At 36.3% G+C, this 24,660-nt stretch overlaps 2 long non-coding RNA genes across 2 annotated transcripts in view; both read right to left on the bottom strand.

Annotated features, from left to right (window-relative positions):
• The window catches only part of LOC309620857, a 1,080,383-nt gene that overhangs the window by 711,338 nt on the left and 344,385 nt on the right, over window positions 1-24,660 (bottom strand). The gene's annotated exons all lie outside the window — the stretch shown is intronic.
• The window catches only part of LOC309620833, a 132,123-nt gene continuing 114,655 nt past the window's right edge, over window positions 7,193-24,660 (bottom strand). The window contains exon 3 of the long non-coding RNA XR_014239680.1: window positions 7,193-7,994. This is a non-coding gene — a long non-coding RNA (uncharacterized lncRNA). The remainder of the gene's footprint in view (window positions 7,995-24,660) is intronic.

The raw sequence follows: 24,660 nt of genomic DNA on the forward strand, positions 1-24,660 counted from the left end.
ATACATGTTTAATTAAACTCTTAACCATGCTAAAGTTGTTCATACAGAATATGAGACACCAGATGAATATAGCTCGTTAATTTTAATATTTAAGTTTATAAAACCATTTTTATTCCCTAACAACTTCTGGAAAGTTATGAAAACAATTAGGCATAATTTTTTTTCTTTAAGTCAATTCCATGAATTGCATCTATAGTTTTTTCTTTATGGAAAATCAAATGGTTCTGTCTAGACTATCATTAAATTACAGGTTAAATGCCAGCAAATCGAGTGTATTAATATATGATGACTGAGGTACCACTAAATAACTGGAACCAATTATTTGATGGCAATTCAGCCTATGTCATTTCTTGGTAGAACCAATTAAAACCTTAATTTGTTTGAGAGGAACTTTAACCTTTTAGGATACTGCTGCTTCCAGAAGCATTATTTTTCCTCCTCAGGCCCATAACACTCCCCAATATAATGAAGAAGAAGAGTGAAGGGGAAGGTGGAATCCTCTACTGATTCCAGAGAAAGGAGGCCTTTTGCCTAGGAAGAGCATCTAATGCACCTATCCCTATCTACTGTTCAGTGTGTTCCTTTTCTAAACTACATAAATATTTTCTCTTGAGGCCTTTTTCTTGATTTCATATTAAGCAAGTAAATGTAATGAAATAAAGGGTACTTTATGTGATTGGATGACACAATTTAAAGTTAACTATCAATGCTGCAATTTGTATCAAAGTTTATTGTAGGCACTCAAAAAGAGCAAATTCTTTGCTTCAAAAGGAATACCTCTTTTCAGCAAATGGTCCTGGGAAAACTGGATATCCACATGCAAAAGAATGACATTGGACCCTAACACTACATCATATATAAAAATTAACTCAAAATGGATCAAAGACTTAAATATAAGGGCTAAAACTATGAAACTCTTAGAAGAAAACATAGGGGAAAATCTTCATGACATTGGATCTGGTGCTGATTTCTTGAGTATGTAACCCAAAACACAGGCAACAAAATCAGACTTCATTCAGATTTAAAACTTTTGTGCATCAAAAAGACACTATGAACAGAGTGAAAAGGCAACCCACCAAATGGGAGAAAATATTTAAAAATTATATATCCAGTAATGGATTAATATCCAGAACATATAAAGAACTGCTATAACTCAAAAACAAACAAAAAAAAACAACCCAATTAAAAAATGGTCAAAGGACTTGAATAGACATTTCTCTGAAGAAAATACACAAATGACCAATAAGAACATGAGAAGATAATCAAAATCAATAATCACTAGGGAAATGCAAGTCAAAATCACAACGAGATACCACTACACACTCATTAGGATGGCTATTATAACAAATAAACAAACAGAGAAAAATAACAAGTGTTATAAGAATGGGGAGAAATTGGAAACCTTGTACATTGCTGGTGCAAATGTAAAATGGTGCAGTCACTATGGAAAACAGTACAGTGGTTTCTCAAAAAATTAAGCATAGAATTACCATGTGATCCAACAATTCCACCTCAAGGTATATACCCAAAAGAACTGAAACCTAGGCCTTAAATAGATATTTGTGCATCATTGTTCATAGCAGCGTTATTCATAATATCCAACCAGTAGAAACAACACAAATGTCCTTTTACAGATGAATGGATAAACAAAATGTGTTATATACATACAATAAAATATCGTATAATTGACATATAACTTCATATAAGTTTCAGGTATACAATATAGTGATTCAATATTTGTATATATTGTGAAGTGATCACCACAATAAATCTAGCTAATAGCCACCAGCATACATAGTTACAATTTTTTTTCCTATAATGAGAAGTTTTAAGATCTACTCTCTTAGCAACTTTCAAATATGTGATACCGTAATATTAACTATAGATGCCATGCTGTACATTACATCCCCATAACGAATTTATTTTAAAACTGAAAATTTGTACCTTTGACCCCCTTCACCCATTTCACCCATCCCCACCTCTGGCAACCACACAACCACCAATCTGCTCTGTTTCTATGAGCTTGGGTTTTATTTTTTTAATATAACATATAAGTGAGATATGGTATTTGTCTTTCTCTGTCTGACTTATGTGACCAAGAATGCCATAAAAGAAATTCATGTCGTCACAAATGGCAAGACTTCATTTTTTCCCAGTTTTTGTGCAATATAATTGACATACAGCACTGCATGAGTTTAAGGTGTACAGCATACTGATTTGACTTACATACATCATAAAGTGATCACCACAATAAATTTAGTGGATATCCATCATTTCATATAGATACAAAATGAAAGAAAAAGAAACAGAGACCCAGGGAAGATGGCAGAAGAGTAAGACATGGAGATCACCTTCCTCCCCACAAATACATCAGAAATACATCTACACGTGGAACTGCTCCTATAGAACACCCACTGAACGCTGGCAGAAGACGTCAGACCTCCCAAAAGGCAAGAAACTCCCCACGTACCAGGGTAGAGCAAAAGAAAAAAGAAACAACAGAGACAAAAGAATAGGGACAGGACCTGCACCAGTGGGAGGGAGCTGTGAAAGAGGAAAGGTTTCCACACCTAGGAAGCCCCTTCACGGGTGAAGACTGTGAGTGGCAGAGGGGGGAATCTTCGGAGCCACGGAGGAGAGCGCAGCCACAAGGGTGCAGAGGGCAAAGCGGAGAGATTCCCGCACGGAGGCTTGGCGCCCAGCAGCACTCACCAGCCCGAGAGGCTTGTCTGCTCACCCGCCAGGGAGGGTGGAGGCTGGGAGCTGAGGCTCCGGCTTCGGTCGGATCGCAGGGCGAGCACTGGAGTTGGCGGTGTGAACACAGCCTGAAGGGGATAGTGCACCACAGCTAGCCAGAATGGAGTCCGGGAAAAGGTCTGGAGCTGCCGAACAGACAAGAGACTTTTTCTTGCCTCTTTGTTTCCTGGGGCGCGAGGAGAGGGGATTCAGAGTGCAGCCTAAACGAGCTCCAGAGACAGGCGTGAGCCGCGGCTATCAGCGCGGACCCCAGAGACGGGAATGAAACGCTGAGGCTGATGTTGCTGCCACCAAGAAGCCTGTGTGCGAGCACAGGTCACTATCCACACCTCCCCTCCCAGGAGCCTGTGCAGCCCGCCACTGCCAGGCTCCCGTGATCCAGGGACAACTTCCCCGGGAGAATGCACGGCACTCCTCAGGCTGCTGCAACGTCACGCAGGCCTCTGCTGCCCCAGGCTTGCCCCGCATCCGTACCCTTCCCTCCCACCGCCCTGAGCCAGAGCCCCTGAAGCAGCTGCTCCTTTAACCCCATCCTGTCTGAGGGAAGAACAGACGCCCTCAAGCGACCTACACGCAGAGGCGGGTCCAAATCCAAAGCTGAACCCTGGGAGCTGTGCAAACAAAGAAGAGAAAGGGAAATTTCTCACAGCAGCCTCAGAAGAAGCGGATTAAAGCCCCACAAACAACTTGATGTACCTGCATCTGTGGAATACCTGAATAGACAACGAATCATCCCAAATTGAGGAGGTGGACTTTGGGAGCAAGATATATTATTTTTTCCCCTTTTCCTCTGCTTGTGAGTGTGTATGTGGATGCTTCTGTGTGAGATTTTGTCTGTATAGCTTTGCTTTCACCATTTGTCCTAGGGTTCTGTCCGTCCTTTTTTGTTTTGTTTTGTTTTGTTTTTACTTAAAAATTTTTTTCTTTTCTTTTTTTCTAAATAATTATTTTTTATTTTTTATTTTAATAACTTTATTTTATTTTATCTTACTTTATTTTATTTTATACTCTTTCTTTTTTTCTTTCTATTTGTTATCCCTTGTATTCTGAGCCATGTGGATGAAAGGTTCTTGGTGCTCCAGCCAGGCATCAGGGCTGTGTCTCTGAGGTGGGAGAGCCAACTTCAGGACACTGGTCCACAAGAGACCTCCCAGCTCCACGTAATACCAAACGGCGAAAATCTCCCAGAGATCTCCATCTCAACACCAAGACCCAGCTCCCTCAACGACCAGCAAGCTAGAGTGCAGGACACCCTATGCCAAAAAACTAGCAAGAAAGGAACACAGCCCCATCCATTAGCAGAGAGGCTGCCTAAAATCATAATAAGGCCACAGACACCCCAAAACACACCACCAGACGTGGACCTGCCCACCTGAAAGACAAGATCCAGCCTCATCCACCAGAACACAGGCACTAGTCCCCTCCACCAGGAAGCCTACACAAACCACTGAACCAACCTTACCCGCTGGGGACAGATACCAAAAAAAACAGGAACTATGAACCTGCAGCCTGCAAAAAGGAGACCCCAAACACAGTAAGATAAACAAAATGAGAAGACAGAAAAACACACAGCAGATGAAGGAGCAAGGTAAAAACACACCGGACCTAACAAATGAAGAGGAAATAGGCAGTCTACTTGAAAAAAAATTCAGAATAATGATAGTAAAGATGATCCAAAATCTTGGAAATAGAATACACAAAATGCAAGAAACATTTAACAAGGACATAGAAGAACTAAAGGGGAACCAAGCAACAATGAAAAACACAATAAATGAAATTTAAAATACTCTAGAAGGGATCAATAGCAGAATAACTGAGTCAGAAGAACGGATAAGTGACCTGGAAGATAAAATAGTGGAAATAACTACTGCAGAGCAGAATAAAGAAAAAAGAATGAAAAGAACTGAGGACAGTCTCAGAGACCTCTGGGACAACATTAAACGCACCAACATTCGAATTATAGGGGTCCCAGAAGAAGAAGAGAAAAAGAAAGGGACTGAGACAATATTTGAAGAGATTATAGTTGAAAACTTCCCTAATATGGGAAAGGAAATAGTTAATCAAGTCCTGGAAGCACAGAGAGTACCATATAGGATAAATCCAAGGAGAAACATGCCAAGACACATATTAATCAAACTATCAAAAATTAAATATATAGAAAACATATGAAAAGCAGCAAGGGAAAAACAACAAATAACACACAGGGGAATCCCCATAAGGTTAACAGCTGATCTTTCAGCAGAAACTCTGCAAGCCAGAAGGGAGTGGCAGGACATATTTAAAGTGATGAAGGAGAAAAACCTACAACAAAGATTATTCTGCCCAGCAAGGATCTCATTCGGATTTGATGGAGAAATTAAAACCTTTACAGACAGGCAAAAGCTGAGAGTGTTCAGCACCACCAAACCAGCTTTACAACAAATGCTAAAGGAACTTCTCTAGGCAAGAAACACAAGAGAAGGAAAACACCTACAATAACAAACCCAAAACATTTAAGAAAATGAGAATAGGAACATACATATCAATAATTACCTTAAATGTAAATGGATTAAATGCTCCTACCAAAAGACACAGACTAGCTGAATGGATACAAAAACAAGACCCGTATATATGCTGTCTACAAGAGACCCACTTCAGACCTAGGGACACATACAGACTGAAAGTGAGGGAATGGAAAAAGATACTCCATGCAAATGAAAATGAAAAGAAAGCTGGAGTAGCAATTATCATATCAGACAAAATAGACTTCAAAATAAAGACTATTACAAGAGACAAAGAAGGACACTATATAATGATCAAGGGATCGATCCAAGAAGAAGCTATAACAATTGTAAATATTTATGCACCCAACATAGGAGCACCTCAGTACATAAGGCAAATACTAACAGCCATAAAAGGGGAAATCGACAGTAACACAATCATAGTAGGGGACTTTAACACCCCACTTTCACCAATGGACAGATCATCCAAAATGAAAATAAATAAGGAAACACAAGCTTTAAATGATACATTAAACAAGATGGACTTAATTGATATTTATAGGACATTCCACCCAAAAACAACAGAATACACATTTTTCTCAACTGCTCATGGAACATTCTCCAGGATAGATCATATCTTGGGTCACAAATCAAGCCTTGGTAAATTTAAGAAAATTGAAATCATATCATGTATCTTTTCCGACCACAACGCTATGAGAATAGATATCAATTACAGGAAAAGATCTGTAAAAAATAGAAACACATGGAGGCTACACAATACACTACTTAATAATGAAGTGATCACTGAAGAAATCAAAGGGGAAATCAAAAAATACCTGGAAACAAATGACAATGGAGACAAGACGACCCAAAACCTATGGGATGCAGCAAAAGCAGTTCTAAGAGGGAAGTTTATAGCAATACAAGCCTACCTCAAGAAACAGGAAACATCTCGAATAAACAATCTAACCTTGCACCTAAAGCAATTAGAGAAAGAAGAACAAAAAAACCCCAAAGTTAGCAGAAGGAAAGAAATTATAAAGATCAGATCAGAAATAAATGAAAAAGAAATGAAGGAAACAATACCGAAGATCAATAAAACTAAAAGCTGGTTCTTTGAGAAGATAAACAAAATTGATAAACCATTAGCCAGACTCATCAAGAAAAAAAGGGAGAAGACTCAAATCAATAGAATTAGAAATGAAAAAGGAGAAGTAACAACTGACACTGCAGAAATACAAACGATCATGAGAGATTACTACAAGCAACTCTATGCCAACAAAATGGACAACCTGGAAGAAATGGATAAATTCTTAGAAATGCACAACCCACCAAGACTGAAGCAGGAAGACATAGAAAATATGAACAGAGCAATCACAAGCACTGAAATTGAAACTGTGATTAAAAATCTTCCAACAAACAACAGCCCAGGACCAGATGGCTTCACAGGTGAATTCTATCAAACATTTAGACAAGAGCTAACACCTATCCTTCTCAAACTCTTCCAAAATATTTCAGAGGGAGGAACACTCCCCAACTCATTCTACGAGGCCACCATCACTCTGAACCAAAACCAGACAAAGATGTCACAAAGAAAGAAAACTACAGGCCAATATCACTGATGAACATAGATGCAAAAATCCTCAACAAAATACCAGCAAACAGAATCCAACAGCACATTAAAAGGATCATGCAACATGATCAAGTGGGGTTTATTCCAGGAATGCAAGGATTCTTCAATATACACAAATCAATCAATGTGATACACCATATTAACAACTGAAGGAGAAAATCCATATGATCATCTCAATAGAATCAGAGAAACCTTTCGACAAAATTCAACACCCATTTATGATAAAAGCCCTGCAAAAAGTAGGCATAGAGGGAACTTTCCTCAACATAATAAAGGCCATGCATGACAAACCCACAGCCAACATTGTCCTCAATGGTGAAAAACTGAAAACATTTCCACTAAGATCAGGAAGAAGACAAGGTTGCCCACTCTCACCACTATTATTCAACATAGTTTTGGAAGTGTTAGCCACAGCAATCAGAGAAGAAAAAGAAATAAAAGGAATCCAAATCGGAAATGAAGAAGTAAAGCTGTCACTGTTTTCAGATGACATGATACTATACATAGAGAATCCTAAAGATGCTACCAGAAAACTACTAGAGCTAATCACTGAATTTGATAAAGTAGCAGGATACAAAATGAATGCACAGAAATCTCTTGCATTCCTATACACTAATGATGAAAATTCTGGAAATGAAATTAAGAAAACACTCCCGTTTACCATTGCAACAAAAAGAATAAAATATCTAGGAATAATCCTACCTAAGGAGACAAAAGACCTGTATGCAGAAAATTATAAGACACTGATGAAAGAAATTAATGATGATACAAATAGATGGAGAGATATACCATGTTCTTGGATAGGAAGAATCAACATTGTGAAAATGACTCTACTATCCAAAGCATTCTACAGATTCAATGCAATCCCTATCAAACTACCACTGGCATTTTTCACAGAACTAGAACACAAAATTTCACAATTTGTATGGAAACACAAAAGACCCCGAATAGCCAAAGCAGTCTTGAGAATGAAAAATGGAGCTGGCGGAATCACACTCCCTGACTTCAGACTATACTACAAAGCTACAGTAATCAAGACAGTTTGGTACTGGCACTAAAACAGAAACATAGTTCAATGGAACAGGATAGAAAGCCCAGAGATAAACCCACGCACATATGGTCACCTTATCTTTGATAAATGAGGCAAGCATATACAGTGGAGAAAAGACAGCCTCTTCAATAAGTGGTGCTGGGAAAACTGGACAGGTACATGTAAAAGTATAAAATTAGAACACTCCCTTACACCATACACAAAAATAAACTCAAAATGGATTAAAGACCTTACATTAAAATGTAAGGCCAGACACTATCAAACTCTTATAGTAAAATATAGGCAGAACACTCTGTGACATAAATCACAGCAAGATCCTTTCGCACCAAGCTCCTAGAGCAATGGAAATAAAAAGAAAAATAAACAAATGGGACCTAATGAAACTTAAAAGCTTTTTTGCAGCAAAGAAAACCATTAGCAAGACCAAAAGACAACCCTCAGAATGGGAGAAAATATTTGCAAATGAAGCAACTGACAAAGGATTAATCTCCAAGATTTACAAGCAGCTCATGCAGCTCAGTAACAAAATAACAACCCAATTCAAAAATGGGCAGAAGACCTAAATAGACATTTCTCCAAAGAAGATATACAGATTGCCAACAAACACATGAAAGAATGCTCAACATCATTAATCATTAGAGAAATGCAAATCAAAACTACAATGAGATATCATCTCACACCAGTCAGAATGGCCATCATCAAAAATCTAGAAACAATAAATGCTTGAGAGGGTGTGGAGAAAAGGGAGCCCTCTTGCACTGTTGGTGGGAATGTAAATTGATACAGCCACTATGGAGAACAGTATGGAGGTTCCTTAAAAACTAAAAATAGAACTACCATATGACCCAGCAATCCCACTACTGGACATATACCCTGAGAAAACCATAATTCAAAAAGAGTCATGTACCACAGTGTTCATTGCAGCTTTATTTACAATAGCCAGGACATGGAAGCAACCTAAGTGTCCATCATCAGATGAATGGATAAAGAAGATGTGGCACATATATACAATGGAATGTTACTCAACCATAAAAAGAAACAAAATGGAGTTATTTGTAGTGAGGTGGATGGAGTTAGAGTCTGTCATACAGAGTGAAGTAAGTCAGAAAGAGAAAAACAAATACAGTATGCTAACAGATATATATGGAATCTAAGGGGAAAAAAAAGGTCATGAAGAACCTAGTGGCAAGACGGGAATAAAGACACAGATCTACTAGAGAATGGACTTGAGGATATGGGGAGGGGGAAGTGTAAGATGTGACAAAGAGAGAGTGGCATGGACATATATACACTACCAAACGTAAAATAGATAGCTGGTGGGAAGCAACCACATTGCACAGGTAGATCAGCTGTGTGCTTTGTGACCACCTAGAGGTGTGGGATAGGGAGGGTCGGAGGAAGGGAGATGTAAGAGGGAAGAGGTATGGGAACATATGTGTATGTGTAGCTGATTTACTTTGTTATAAAGCAGAAACTGGCACATCATTGTAAAGCAATTATACTCCAATAAAGATGTTAAAAAGAAAAAGAAAGAGAAGAAATTACAAGTGATATCATAGAAATAAAAACAATCATAAGTGACTACTACAAAGGTATATACCAACAAGTTGAACAACCTAGAAGAAATGGATAAATTCCTAGAAACATACAATCTTCCAAGATTAAATCAGGAAGAAATAATCTAAACCAACTGATAGTAGCGTTGAAATTGAATCAGTGAAAACAAACAAAATAACTCCTAGCAAACAAAACCCAGAACTGGTTGGCTTCACAGGGTAAATCTACAAACATTTAAAACAGAGTTAATAATTATCCTTCTCAAGCTATTATAGAGGAGGCAATATTCCCAATGTAATTCTATGTGGCCACCCATACCCTGATACTAAAATCTAAGACACTACAAAAGAAAAAGAAATTTATAGGCTAATATCTCTGATGAATATAGATGCAAAAATCCTCAACAAAATATTAGCAAACTGAATTCAACAGTACATAAAAATGTCATACACCATGATCAACTGGGATCTATTCCAGAGAAATGCTAATCAAATCCACAATGAGATATCACCTCACATTTGTCAGAATGGCTATTGTCAAAAAGACAACAAATAATCAATGGTGGTGATGATGTGGAGAAAAGGGAACCCTTGTCCACTGTTGGTGGGAATGAAAAATGTTATAGCCATTATAGAAAACAGTTGGAGCTTCCTTAAAAAATTAAAAATAGAACTATCATGTGATCCAGCAATTCCACTCCTTAGTATGCATCTGAGTAAAAGGAAAACACTAATTTGAAAAGATATGTATACCCCGATGTCTATAGCAGCATTATTTACAATGGCCAAGAGAGGGAAACAACCTAAAATGTCCATCAACAGATGTATGGATAAATAAGCTATGATACACACACACACACACACACACACACACACACTCACACACGCACGCACACAATGGAATATTACTCCGCCATAAAAAAGAATGAATTTTTGCCATTTGCAACAAAATGAATGGACCTGGATGGTATTATGCTTAATGAAGTCAGATAAAGACAAATAATGTATGTCTTCACTTATATGTGAAATCTGAAGAATTAAGACAAATAAATAAATATAACAAAACAGAAATACACTCACAGATACAGTAGACAAACTTGTGGTCATCAGTGAGGTGGTAGAGGTAGGGACAAGATAGGGGAAGAGGATTAAAAGGTACAAACAGCTAGGTATAAAATAAATAAGATAGAAGGATGCAATGTATAGCACACAGGTAATATAGCCAATATTTTATAACAAATTTAAATGGAGCATAATCTATAAAAATATCAAATCACTATGTTGTACACCTGGAACTAATATAATATTGAAAATCAACTATACATCAATATAGAAGAAAGAATTTCTTTGGCAAGTCAATATATTAAGCTAATAATTCCTTTATGCTTATACTTTATTACAGTTATTAATGCAGCAAACTATTAAAATGTCACAATCTGGATGAATCTCAAATTCATTTTGCCAAGTGAAAGAAATCTGACTCAAAAGGCTATATACTGTTTGATTCCACTTATACAGTATTCTTTAAAAGGCAACAATGTGGGAAAGAAGAACAGAACAGTGGCAAGGAGTTGGGGATTAGAGGGAAAGGTGTGACAAAGGGATACTATGAGGGAATTTCTGGGGAGTGATGGAACTGGTTTTATTTGTGGAGGTGATTACACAACTATGCATTTATCTGTATACATAAAACTGTACATCAATATATGTGGAATCTTCTGTATATAAGGTTTAAAATAAATATTTCAAAGTGAAAAATTCTGATATTTCTTTGTTACTGTATAGGAATGCAAGAGATTTCTGAGTATTAATTTTGTATTCTGCAAATTTACCAAATTCATTGATAAGCTCTAGTAGTTTCCTGGTAGCATCTTTAGGATTTTCTATATATAGTATCATGTCATCTGCAAGCAGTGACAGTTTTAATTCTTCTTTTCCAATTTGGATTCCTTTTATGACTTTTTCTACTCTGGCATGGCTAGGACTTCCAAAACTATGTTTGAATAAAAGTGGTGGCAGTGGACATCCTTGTCTTGTTCCTGATCTTAGAGGGAATGCATTCAGCATTTCACCATTGAGAATGATGTTAGTTATGGATTTGTCATGTATGTCCTTTATTATGTTGAGGTAAGTTCCCTTTATGCCCACTTTCTGGAGAGTTTTTTTTTTTTTAAATCACAAATGGGTGTTGAATTTTATCAAAAGCTTTTTCTGCATCTATTGAGATGATCATGTGGTTTTTATTCTTCAGTTTGTTACTGTGGTGTATCACACTGATTGATTTGCATATACTGAAGAATCCTTGCATCCCTGGGATAAATCCCACTTGATCATGGTGTATGATGCTTTCAATGTGTTGTTGGATTGAGTTTGCTAGTATTTTGTTGAGCCCATTTACCATTGCATCAAAAAGAATAAAATACCTAGGAATAAACCTACCTAAGGAGAAAAAAGAGCTGTAGTCTGAAAACTATAAGATGCTGAGGAAAGAAATTGAAGATGACAGAAACAGATGGAAAGACATACCATGTTCTTGGATTGGAAGAATCGGTATTGTCAAAATGACTATACTACCCAAGGCAATCTACAGATTCAATGCAATCCCTATCAAATTACCAATGGCATTTTTCATAGAACTAGAACAAAAAATTTTAAGTTTGTATGGAAACACAAAAGACCCTGAATAGCCAAAGCAATCTTGAGACAGAAAAACGGAGCTGGAGGAATCAGGCTCCCTGACTTCAGACTAAACTGCAAAGCTACAGTAATCAAAACATTATGGTACTAGCACAAGGACAGAAATACAGATCAATGGAACAGGATAGAAAGCCCAGAAATAAACCCACACACCTATGGTCAATTAATCTATGACAAAGGAGGCAAGAATATACAATGGAGAAAAGACAGTCTCTGCAATAAGCAGTGCTGGGAAAACTGGACAGCTACATATAAAAGAATGAAATTAGAACATTCCCCAACACCATACACAAAACAAACTCAAAATAGATCAAAGACCTAAATGTAAGACAGGGTACTATAGAACTCTTAGAGGAAAACATAGGCAGAACACCCTTTGACATAAGTTGTAGCAATATCTTCTTTGATCCACCTCATAGAGTCATGAAAATAAAAACAAAAATAAATAAATCAGACGTAATTCAGCTTAAAAGCTTCTGTACAGCAAAGGAAACCATAAACAAAATGAAAAGACGACCCACAGAATGGGAGAAAATGCTTGCAAATGAAGTGACTGACAAGGGATTAATCTCCAAAATATACAAACAGCTCATGCAGCTCTATATTAAAAAACCAAACAACCCAATCAAAAAATGGGCAGAAAATCTAAATAGACATTTCTCCAAAGAAGACATACAGGTGACAAAAAACACATGAAGAGATACTCAACATCACTAATTATTAGAGAAATGCAAATAAAAACTACAATGAGGTATCACTTCACACCAGTCAGAATGGCCATCATCAAAAAATCTACAAACAAATGCTGGAGAAGGTGTGGAGAAAAGGGAACCTTCCTGAACTGTTGGTGGGAATGTAAATTGGTATAGCCACTGTGGAGAACAATATGGAAGTTCCTTAAAAAAGTAAAAATAGAACTACCATATGATCCAGCAATCCCATTCCTGGGCATATATCTGGAGGAAACCATAATCTGAAAGTATACATGCACCCCAATGTTCATGGCAGCACTATTTACAATAGCCAGGCCATGGAAGTAGCCTAAATGTCCATCAACAGAAAATGGGTAAAGAAGATGTGGTACTATATACAATGCGACATTAACCATGAAAAAGAATGAAATAATGGCATTTGCAGCAACATGGATGGACCTAGAGAGTATCACACGAAGTGAAGTCAGACAGAGAAAGACAAATATTATATGATATCACTCATATCTGGAATCTAATTTTTTTTTAAATGATACAAGCGAACTTTTCTACAAAACAGAAACAGACTTACAGATATCGAGACCAAACTTATGGCTACCAAAGGGGAAATGTGGGGGGGGGGATAAATCAGGAGCTTGGGATTAACATACACACTACTATGGATAATATATATATATTACATACATATAAGATAGATAAGCAACAACGACCTACTGTATAACACAGGGAACTCTACTCAGTGTTCTCTGATAACCTATATGAGAAAAGAATCTGAAAAAGAATGAATATATATATATGTATAACTGAATCCTTTTGCTGTACACCTAAACTAACACAGTGTAAATCAACTATACTCCAATAAATTTTTTTTCATTCAAAAATATTATTAATTCAATCTCAAAAAAGTGAAAAATATTCAATATCATCAAAATGAAAAAAATTACAATGACACCTTTATCCCAGTGTCAGCATATCTGAAATATAACTAGTCAAATTTAGTTGAATCTAAGTCACTTTTTCTTCTAGTACTATTTTTCTCTAATGAGAAAGTTATACAATTTATAATATACAAAACTAAACACAAATGGTGCATAACAGGTCTTGACATCAGTCCCCAATTCATTCTGCTTAGAGAACAGATATAACTCTTAACCATTGGGCTTAAGGGAAGAGTTCTAAATATTCTAAATCCTCCTCTGCGTGTCTCACACTATATTCGTTCCATATAGTTGATGGCTTGTGTCCTTATCCTTTTTCTGTTGAGTACTGCACTTTATACTTATCCATGTACTCAAAGTTCCACCTGTAATTATTGCTCTTACTTTTTCCTTTCTCTTCTTCCTTCTCCCCTTACTTTCCTCCAACTCACTTTATCACTCCACTCCAACCCTAGATAATCAATGCTTATAGCCTGATATACACTCTTCAATACTTTTCTCCATCTTCAAAAAACTATACATAAACCTATAATACATATTTGCATATATGGGATTTGTCTTCGTTTTATGTAAATAAATCATTTAAACTTCACTAGATCTCCTTTTTCTCACTTAAAATTACATTGTGGAAGGTCTTATAAGTTGGTTGGTATAAATATAACTTGGTATCTTAACATTTGCATGATATTCCATTATATGAATGAACCACATTTTCTTCAACCATTCCCCTTTCTTTCTAGTTGTTGATGTTGGTCTTGGTTGTTTGTTTTAGTATTACAGTGTTACATATATCCTTACATAGTGGTGCCTTTATATCTATTGTAGATTTCCGCAAGGACCAAATTACTTTCCCTAAAGGCCTGAACAATTCATATTACACCAGCAAAACTGGAAGTTACATTTCACCCACATTTCCATTAGCACACCTTTTCTTATTTTTGCCACTATTTTGGGTGAAAAATGCTACATCAATTTTAATTAGCATTTCCCTGGTGGCATTCATAGGCATTTTCCCATAGGCATATTATCACATCTTAGCCAGTTTCAATTTGTACTTAAATGAATCATCCATTTGTATGCTTTGCCATTTTTCTATTTAGCTATTTGTCTTCTTATGTATGACTGATATCGTTTTCTGTAATATATCTTGTAAGTACAAACAGGCCCAATACACAAAGAAATTTGAGAAAGTGGATAAATACTATGTACTCTTTGATTTTGTTTATGTATACTTTGCCATAAAAACTTTTTGTTTTATATTGTCAAATATGTCCATCTTTTCTTTCAAAGCTTCTGGATTCACTTTCTTTTTTTTCTTTTAATTATACTTCTGGATTTTATTCCCTGTTTTTAAAAAATACATGAATAAGTATTTCAAGCACATAAATATTACTTTAGGCAAACTAGGGAAGAATTTACTTTGTCTTTAATATTTACCACAACCATCAAGACTATTATATTAGTTATTTTTCACTATAACACTGCCACAAAACTTACTGGCTTTAAAAAAATATCTATTTTATTTGTTCCGCATTCTATTGGTTAGCACGTTGAGCTAGGATCAGCTGGTCAGTTCTTCTATTGGTTTTGCCCATATCATCTGGTACTCAGTTGGGCCTGGAAGGTTCAAGATGGCCTCAATCACACATCAGGAGGTTGATGCTGGTCTCAGTTTGTCCTCTTTTTTCATGTGGTCTTTAACCATTAAGGATCTTCATATGGCAGCATTGCCCTCCAAGACAACTAGTATGGAAGCTGGATTCACTTTCTTCATTAGAAATATTTACCCAACCCATACTTTACACTACAATTTCCTAAATTTTCTGCATAATTTCTAGTGTATTTTTAAAACTTAAGTACTTATGCATCAGTGTTAATTTTTGCATATCTTATAAGGTAGGAGTACAAATTTATTTACTTCCAGATACACCAAGGCAATTTATTTAAATAAATCATTCTTTTCTACTGAAATGAAACCATTTCTTTTCATAGATTAAATTTCTATGTATGCACGGATTTATTTGTGGGCTCCTTATTTTGTTCCACTAACTTGCCTATCCTCAACCCTAAAGCTAAACCACCCTATTATTCTTTTTTTCGTGATTTCTTCCCTGTACTCAAGCATATATAAGTCCACGTAGAATTTATTATTTTATAAATTTTTTAAAATTTGGAATTTCTTTGATTTCCATATGTAGCTTTGGTTATTGCTAGTAAAGAGAAACAGCACTGAACTCTGGGTATTTATCTAATGCCCAGCTAATTTACAAAATTCCCTTATAAACACTAGGAGTTTATTTACTATAATATCGTGATGAAGGAAAAGAATATTTTCTTTTTCTTTTCCATTACTTCTATCAAGTATTTAATTTTCCTCTTTTTTCTATTGCATTATAATTTATTTTCAAATAATAATGATAACAGTATTCTACTATTTTAATATAAATGGCTTCAGCATTTTACCACATAAAATTACTTCTGCTGTTGGTATTTGATGAATACTTTTTCTCAGATTTAATTATTTCCTTTCTTTTTCTATTATATGTCAATTTTTATAAGGAATAGGGATGCTGAATTTTATCAAATATATCTATTGACATGATCACATTTTCCCTTGAACTTGTTAAAATAATTAAATATGCTATTAGATATCTTGATGTTGAGATTCTTATATTTCTAGAATGAATTTTGTTTGGACAGATTTTACTTTTTTCTATACTGAAATGTCAAATATTCTGATATTTAATTTAGAACTTTGGCATCTATATTATTAAATAAGGTTAGTGCATAGTTTTCTTTTGGCACTATCTTTATCAGGTTAGAACACTAGGGTCTACTTGCTTCATGAATTGAGGTTCTTTCCATTCATAGCCTTGAATGGCTTAGATAACATTGTATTACCTGTCTTTTATGGTTACATGAAACTCAACTATGAAATGGTCTGGTGTTCACATCTTTTAAAGTGGCATATTTTTATTCCTCTTCCAATCAACTTATGGATATATAATAAACATGGATATATGAGAATCATTCAAATTTTACAAAATTTTATAGATATTGATTAAATTGACTTTATTAATTATATCATTCAGTTCTTTTTTTATTTTCTTTTTTCCTAATGGACATGTCTTATTTTGAGTGTCTTAAAAGTCTTCCACTACGATAGTACTTTTATTGTTTTCCAATCATTTAAAATATTTCCATTTCACATATGCTATGTTGATGTTGCATACATGTTTATGACTGTTATGTCTCCTTTGTAAGTCATTCATTTTATCATGTCAGCACTTTTAATCCCAAATTTTAATTTGAGAAGACGGCAGAGTAGAAAGAACCTGACCTCACCTCCTCTCACAAGCACATAAAAATCACAACTATTTCCAGAACAATCATTGATAAAAAAGATCTTTTCTACCAGAAAAGATCTTCTTTTCTGGAACCTACCATAAAAGATCTTCTACAACTAAAGACATAAAGAAGACAAGTAGGAGAGGCAGAGTTGTGATATAGTCAAGTCTCATACCCCTGGGTGGGCAACCCACAAAGTTAGCAGGAGTTAAACAACTAACTTTCCTTCCTCCTACTAACAAATTATTTCCTTCCTCCTAGTAACAAATGTCAGCATGTTGCTGACATTACTCCCAAGAGGATATCTGTTAAGTCACGAATGCCCATTGAATATTAGCACATGATTTGCTGGATATATTACAATGAACATTTGAATTGGTCCTCTATAACCTGTTAATATTTATTATTTTAGTGATAGTATTAACTCACCTTACATTAATAAGGTAAATCTCACTTGGTAGGAATGGATTGTTTTTATATTTACTTCTGGATTCAATATGCTAATATTTTATTCTGGATTTTCACATCCCTATTCATACGTGAGCTTAATCTCTGTGTTTTTCTTTCTTTCTTTCTTTCTTTTTTTAATTCTTTCTTATTCTATCCTTGACTGGTTTTCTTTTTTTTTTTTTTTTTTCTTTTTTAACATCTTTATTGGAGTATAATTGCTTTACAATGGTGTGTTAGTTTCTGATTTATAACAAAGTGAATCAGCTATACATATACGTATATCCCCATATCTCCTCCCACTTGCGTCTCCCTCCCACCCTCCCTATTCCACCACTCTAGGGGGCCACAAAGCACTGAGCTAATCTCTCTGTGCTATGCAGCTGCTTCCCCCTAGCTATCTATTTTACATTTGGTAGTGTATATATGTACATGCCACTCTCACTTGGTCCCAGCTTACCTTTCCCCCTCCCCATGTCCTCAAGTCCATTCTCTACATCTGCGTCTTTATTCCTGGCCTGCCCCTAGGTTCCTCAGAACCATTTATTTATTTATTTATTTTTAGACTCCATATATATGTGTTACCATACAGTATTTGTTTTTCTTTTTCTAAATTACTTCACTCTGCATGACAGAGTCTACGTCCATCCACCTCACTACAAATAACTCAATTTCATTTCCTTTTATGGCTGAGTAATATTCCATTTTATATATGTGCCAAATTTTCTTTATCTATTCATCTGTCGGTGGACACTTAGGTTGCTTCCATGTCCTGGCTATTGAAAATAGAGCTGCAATGAACATTGTGGTACATGACTCTTTTTGAATTATGGTTTTCTTAGGTTATACGCCCAGTAGTGGGATTGCTGAGTCGCATGGTAGTTCTATTTTAATTTTTTAAGTAACCTCCATACTGTTCTCCATAGTGGCTGTATCAATTTACATTCCCACTGACAGTACAAAAGGGTCCCCTTTCCTCCACACCCTCTCCAGCATTTATTGCTTGTAGATTTTTTCATGATGGCCATTCTGACTGGTGTGAGGTGATACCTCATTGTAGTTTTGATTTGCATTTATCTAATGATTAATGATGTTGAGCATCCTTTCATGTGTTTGTTGGCAATCTGTATATCTTCTTTGGAGAAATGTCTATTTAGGTCTTCTGCCCATTTTGGATTGGGTTGTTTGTTTTTGGGATATTGAGCTGCATGAGCTGCTTGTATATTTTGCAGATTAGTCCTTTGTCTGTTGCTTCATTTGCAAATATTTTCTCCCATTCTGAGGGTTCTCTTTTTGTCTTGTTTATGTTTTCCATTGGTGTGCAAAAGCTTTTAAGTTTCATTAGGTCCCATTTGTTTATTTTTGCTTTTATTTCCATTTCTCTAGGAGGTGGGTCATAAGGGATCTTGCTGTGATTTATGTCATGGAGTGTTCTGTCTATGTTTTCCTCTAAGAGTTTTATAGTGTCTGGCCTTATGTTTAAGTCTTTAATCCATTTTTAGTTTATTTTTGTGTATAGTGTTAGGAAGTGTTCTAATTTCATTCTTTTACATGTAGCTGTCCAGTTTTCCCAGCACCATTTATTGAAAAGGCTGTCTTTTCTCCATTGTATATTCTTGCCTCCTTTATCAAAAATAAGGTGACCATAGGTGCGTGGGTTTAGCTCTGGGCTTTCTATCCTGTTCCATTGATCTATATTCCTGTTTCTGTGCCAGTACCATACTGTCTTGATTACTGTAGCTTTGTAGTATAGTCTGAAATCCGGGAGCCTGATTCCTCCAGCTCCATTTTTCTTTCTCAAGATTGCTTTGGCTATTCGGGTCTTTTGTGTTTACATACAAATTGTGAAACTTTTTGTTCTAGTTCTGTGAAAAATGCCAGTGGTAGTTAGTTTGATAGGGATTGCCTTGAATCTGTAGATTGCTTTGGGTAGTATAGTCATTTTCACAATGTTTATTCTTCCAATCCAAGAACATGGTATATCTCTCCATCTGTTTGTATCGTCTTTAATTTCTTTCATAAGTGTCTTATAATTTTCTGCATACAGCTCTTTTGTCTCCTTCAGTAGGTTTATTCCTAGGTATTTTATTCTTTTTGTTGCAATGGTAAATGGGAGTGTTCCCTTAATTTCTCTTTCAGATTTTTCATCATTAGTTTATAGGAATGCAAGAGATTTCTGTGCATTAATTTTGTATCCTGCTACTTTACCAAATTCATTGATTAGCTCTAGTAGTTTTCTGGTAGCCTCTTTAGGATTCTCTATGTATAGTATCATGTCATCTGCAAACAGTGACAGCTTTTCTTCTTCTTTACCAATTTGGATTCCTTTTATTTCTTTTTCTTCTCTGATTGCTGTGACTAAAACTTCCAAAGCTATGTTCAATAAGAGTGGTGAGAGTGGACAACCTTGTCTTGTTCCTGATCTTAGAGGAAATGGTTTCACTTTTTCACCATTGAGAATGATGTTGGCTGTGTGTTTGTCATTTAGGGCCTTTATTATGTTGAGGTAAGTTGGCTCTATGCTTACTTTCCAGAGAGTTTTTAATCATAAATTGGTGTTGAATTTTGTCAAAAGATTTTTCTGCATCTATTGAGATGATCATATGGTTATTATCCTTCAGTTTGTTAATATGGTGTATCACATGGATTGATTTATGTATATTGAAGAATCCTCACATTCCTGGGATAAATGCCACTTCATCATGCTGTGTGATCCTTTTAATGTACAGTTTGATTCTGTTTGCTAGAATTTTCTTGAGGATTTTTACATGTATGTTCATCAGTGATATTGGCCTGTAGTTTTCTTTCTTTCTTTCCACATCTTTGTCTGGTTTTGGTATCAGGGTGATGGTGGCCTCATAGAATGAGTTTGGGGGTATTCCTCCCTCTGCTGTATTTTGGAAGAGTTTGAGAAGGATAGGTGTTAGCTCTTCTCTAAGTGTTTGATAGAATTGGCAGGTGAAGCCATCTGGTCTTGGGCTTTTGTTTGGTGGAAGATTTTAAATCACAGTTTCGATTTTAGTGCTTGTGATTGGTCTGTTTATATTTTCTATTTCTTCCTGGTTCAGTCTTGGAAGGTTGTGCTTTTCTAAGAATTTGTCCATTTCTTCTAGGTTGTCCATTTTATTGACATATAGTTGCTTGTAGTAATCTCTCATGATCCTTTGTATTTTTGCACTGTCAGTTGTTACTTCTCCTTTTTCATTTCTACTTCTATTGATTTGAGTCTTCTCCCTTTTTTTCTTGATGAGTCTGGCTAATGGTTTATCAATTTTGTTTATCTTCTCAAAGAACCAGCTACAGTTTTATTGATCTTTGCTATTGTTTTCTTCATTTCTTTTACATTTATTTCTGATTTGATCTTTATGATTTCTTTCCTTCTGCTAACTTTGGAGTTTTTTTGTTCTTCTTTCTCCAGTTGCTTTTGGTGTAAGGTTAGGTTGTTTATTTCAGATGTTTTTTTTTTTCTTGAGGTAGGCTTGTATTGCTATAAACTTCCCTCTTAGAACTGCTTTTGCTGCATCACATAGGTTTTAGGTATTCGTGTTTTCATTGTCATTTGTTTCTAGGTATTTTTGGATTTCCTCTTTGATTTCTTCAGTGACATCTTGGTTATTAAGTAGTGTATTGTTTAGCCTCCATGTGTTTGAATTTTTTACAGATATTTTCCTCTAATTCATATCTAGTTGCATAGCATTGTGTTCACAAAAGATACTTGATACAATTTCAAATTTCTTAAATTTACCAAGCCTTCATTTGTGACCCAAAATATGACCTATCCTGGAGAATGTTCCATGAGCACTTGAGAAGAAAGTGTATTCTGTTGTTTTGGGATGGAATGTCTTATAAATATCAATTAAGTCCATCTTGTTTAATGTATCATTTAAAGCTTGTGTTTCCTTATTTATTTTCATGCTGGATGATCTGTCCATTGGGGAAAGTGGGGTGTTAAAGTCCCCTACTATGATTGTGTTACTGTCGATTTCCCCTTTTATGGCTGTTAGAATTTGCCTTATGTATTGAGGTGCTCCTATGTTGGGTGCATAAATATTTACAGTTGTTATTTCTTCTTGGATTGATTCCTTGATCATTATGTAGTGTCCTTCTTTGTCCCTTATAGTAGTCTTTATTTTAATTTCTTTTTTTTAAGTTATTTTCATTATCTATTTATTTATTTATTTATTTTTGGTTGTGTTGGATCTTCGTTTCTGTGCGAGGGCTTTCTCTAGTTGCGGCAAGTGGGGGCCACTCTTCATCGTGGTGCGTGGGCCTCTCACTATCGCGGCCTCTCTTGTTGTGGAGCACAGGCTCCAGATGAGCAGGCTCAGTAACTGTGGCTCACGGGCCTAGTTGCTCTGTGGCATGTGGGATCCTCCCAGACCAGGGCTCGAACCCGTGTCCCCTGCATTGGCAGGCAGACTCTCAACCACTGTGGCACCAGGGAAGCCCTAGTCTTAATTTTAAAGTCTATTTGTCTAATATGAGAATTGCTACTCCAGCTTTCTTTTGGTTTCCATTTGCATGGAATCTTTTTCCATCCCCTCACTTTCAGTCTGTATGTGTCCCTAGGTCTGAAGTGGGTCTCCTGTAGACAGCATATATTCAGGTTTTGTTTTTGTATCCATTCAGCCAGTGTATGTCTTTTGGTTGAAGCATTTAATCCAGTTACATTTAAGGTAGTTATCGATATGTATGTTCCCATTACTATTTTCTTAATTTTTTTTTTTGTTATCGTAGGTTTTTTGCTTCTCTTGTTTTTCCTGCCTAGAGAAGTTCCTTTAGCGTTTGTTGTGAAGCTGGTTTTGTGGTGCTGAATTCTCTTAGCTGTTGCTTCTCTGTAAAGGTTTTAATTTCTTCATCAAATCTGAATGAGGTCCTTGCTGGGTAGAGTAATCTTGGTTGTAGGTTTTTCCCTTTCATCACTTTAAATATGTCCTGCCACTGCCCTCTGGCTTGCAGAGTTTCTGCTGAAAGATTAGCTGTTAACCTTATGTGGATTCCCTTGTATGCTATTTGTTGTTTTTCCCTTGCTGCTTTTAATATTTTTTTCTTTGTATTTAATTTTTGATAGTTTGATTAATATGTGTCTTGGCGTGTTTCTCCTTGGATTTATCCTGTATGGGACTCTCTGTGCCTACTGGACTCTATTGACTATTTCCTTTCCCATATTAGAGAAGTTTTCAACTATAATCTCTTCAAATATTTTCTCAGACCCTTTCTTTTTCTCTTCCTCTTCTGGGACCCCTATAATTCGAATGTTGGTGCTTTTAATGTGTTCCCAGATGTTTCTAAGACTGTCCTCAATTCTTTTCATTCTTTTTACTTTATCTGCTCTGCAGTAGTTGTTTCCACTATTTTATCTTCCAGGTCACTTACCCATTCTTCTGCCTCAGTTATTCTGCTATTGATTCCTTCTAAAGAATTTTTAATTTAATTTATTGTGTTGTTCATCATTGTTTATTTGCTCTTTAGTTCTTCTAGGTCCTTGTTAAACGTTTCTTTTACTTTCTCCATTCTGTTTCCAAGATTTTTGATCATCTTTACTATCATTACTCTGAATTCTTTTTCAAGTAGACTGCCTGTTTCCTCTTCATTTGTTTGGTTTGGTGGGTTTTTACCTTGCTCCTTCATCTGCTGTGTGTTCCTCTGTCTTCTCGTTTTGCTTAACTTACTTTGTTTGGGGTCCCCTTTTTGCAGGCTGCAAGTTTGTAGTTCCTGTTGTTTTTGGTGTCTGCCCCCAGTGGCTAAGGTTGGTTAAGTGGGTTGCATAGGCTTTCTGGTTCAGGGGACTGGTGCCTCTTTTCTGGTGGATGAGGCTGGATTTTATCTTTCTGGTGGGCAGGACCATATCCAGTGGTGTGTTTTGGGATGTCTGTGACCTTATTATGATTTTAGGCAGCCTCTCTGCTAATGGGTGGGGTTGTGTTCCTGTCTTGCTAATTGTTTGGCATAGGGTGTCCAGCACTGTAGCTTGCTGGTCATTGAGTGGAGCTGGGTCTTAGAATTTCAATGGAGGTCTCTGGGAGAGCTTTTGCCGTTTGATATTACATGGACCTGGGAGGTCTCTGGTGGACCAATGCCTGAACTCAGCTCTCCCACCTCAGAGGCACAGGCCTGACACTCGGCAGGAGCACCAAGACCCTGTCAGCCACATGGCTTAATCAGTGGTTAATGGCAGGCACAGGTGGAATGATAATGGATATGTACTATATTTCTTCTTCCCTTATTCTTTAGTACTTCTATCTTTTCTTTAATGCTTATAGTTTTCTGTATTATGTTTCCTGTATTTTTATGTCTTTATTCATACTTCTCCTATGGTCATGTGTGGCCTAATGGATACCCTCCTCCGAGTTCCCATGGCTGCATGGAGACTTTTTTTTAAACACAAAAACTGCACACAGGTCATTGAAGCCGTCTTGAAGTCCTTGATGTCAGAATGATCCATTTCTTACATGTCAGGGAAATACTGCTTTGCTCCAGGTTTGGTGTCTTAGGTGTGCTGTTTTGCCATTATTTCCATTGTAAAGAAGCTTTTTGATACTTTTATTTTTAGAATTCCAGCAATGCAATTCCCACGGCTATTCATTAGGGTCTATGAGTATTTGCTTTCATTGAGTGATGGTTGTGAATTAGGGAGTCAACTGTTTCCCTCTGCTACTGAGTAGTCACCTATGCTGCTTTCCTCTTGTGTATCTAAAAAAACATCTGGGAGAAACTGCAGCAAGGCCAGCTTCTCAGCAGTTGCAGCTGTAACAGGAAGCTTATTCCTCCCTATGGCTGGGACAACAAGTTGCCCTGCAGGTGCGAGGGCGCCTCCTTGGTCCTAAGGAGAGTAACTTCTTGTTGACTTGACTGGTTTTCAATTCAGGTTTATGGTAGCTAGTTCAGTTTCCAATTAATTCCTGGACAATGCTGGTTTGAGTGGTCAGAATGTAATTTCTTTACTCAAATCCATATTAGCTCACCATATCCAGTATCATTGTCCAGGGCCTCAGCAACTTCTCTCCCTGTCATGTACCACATTTCTCCCTGAGTAATATCAG

Source organism: Balaenoptera borealis (assembly GCF_965194805.1).
Source record: "Balaenoptera borealis genome assembly, chromosome: X".
NCBI lineage: Eukaryota > Metazoa > Chordata > Mammalia > Artiodactyla > Balaenopteridae > Balaenoptera > Balaenoptera borealis.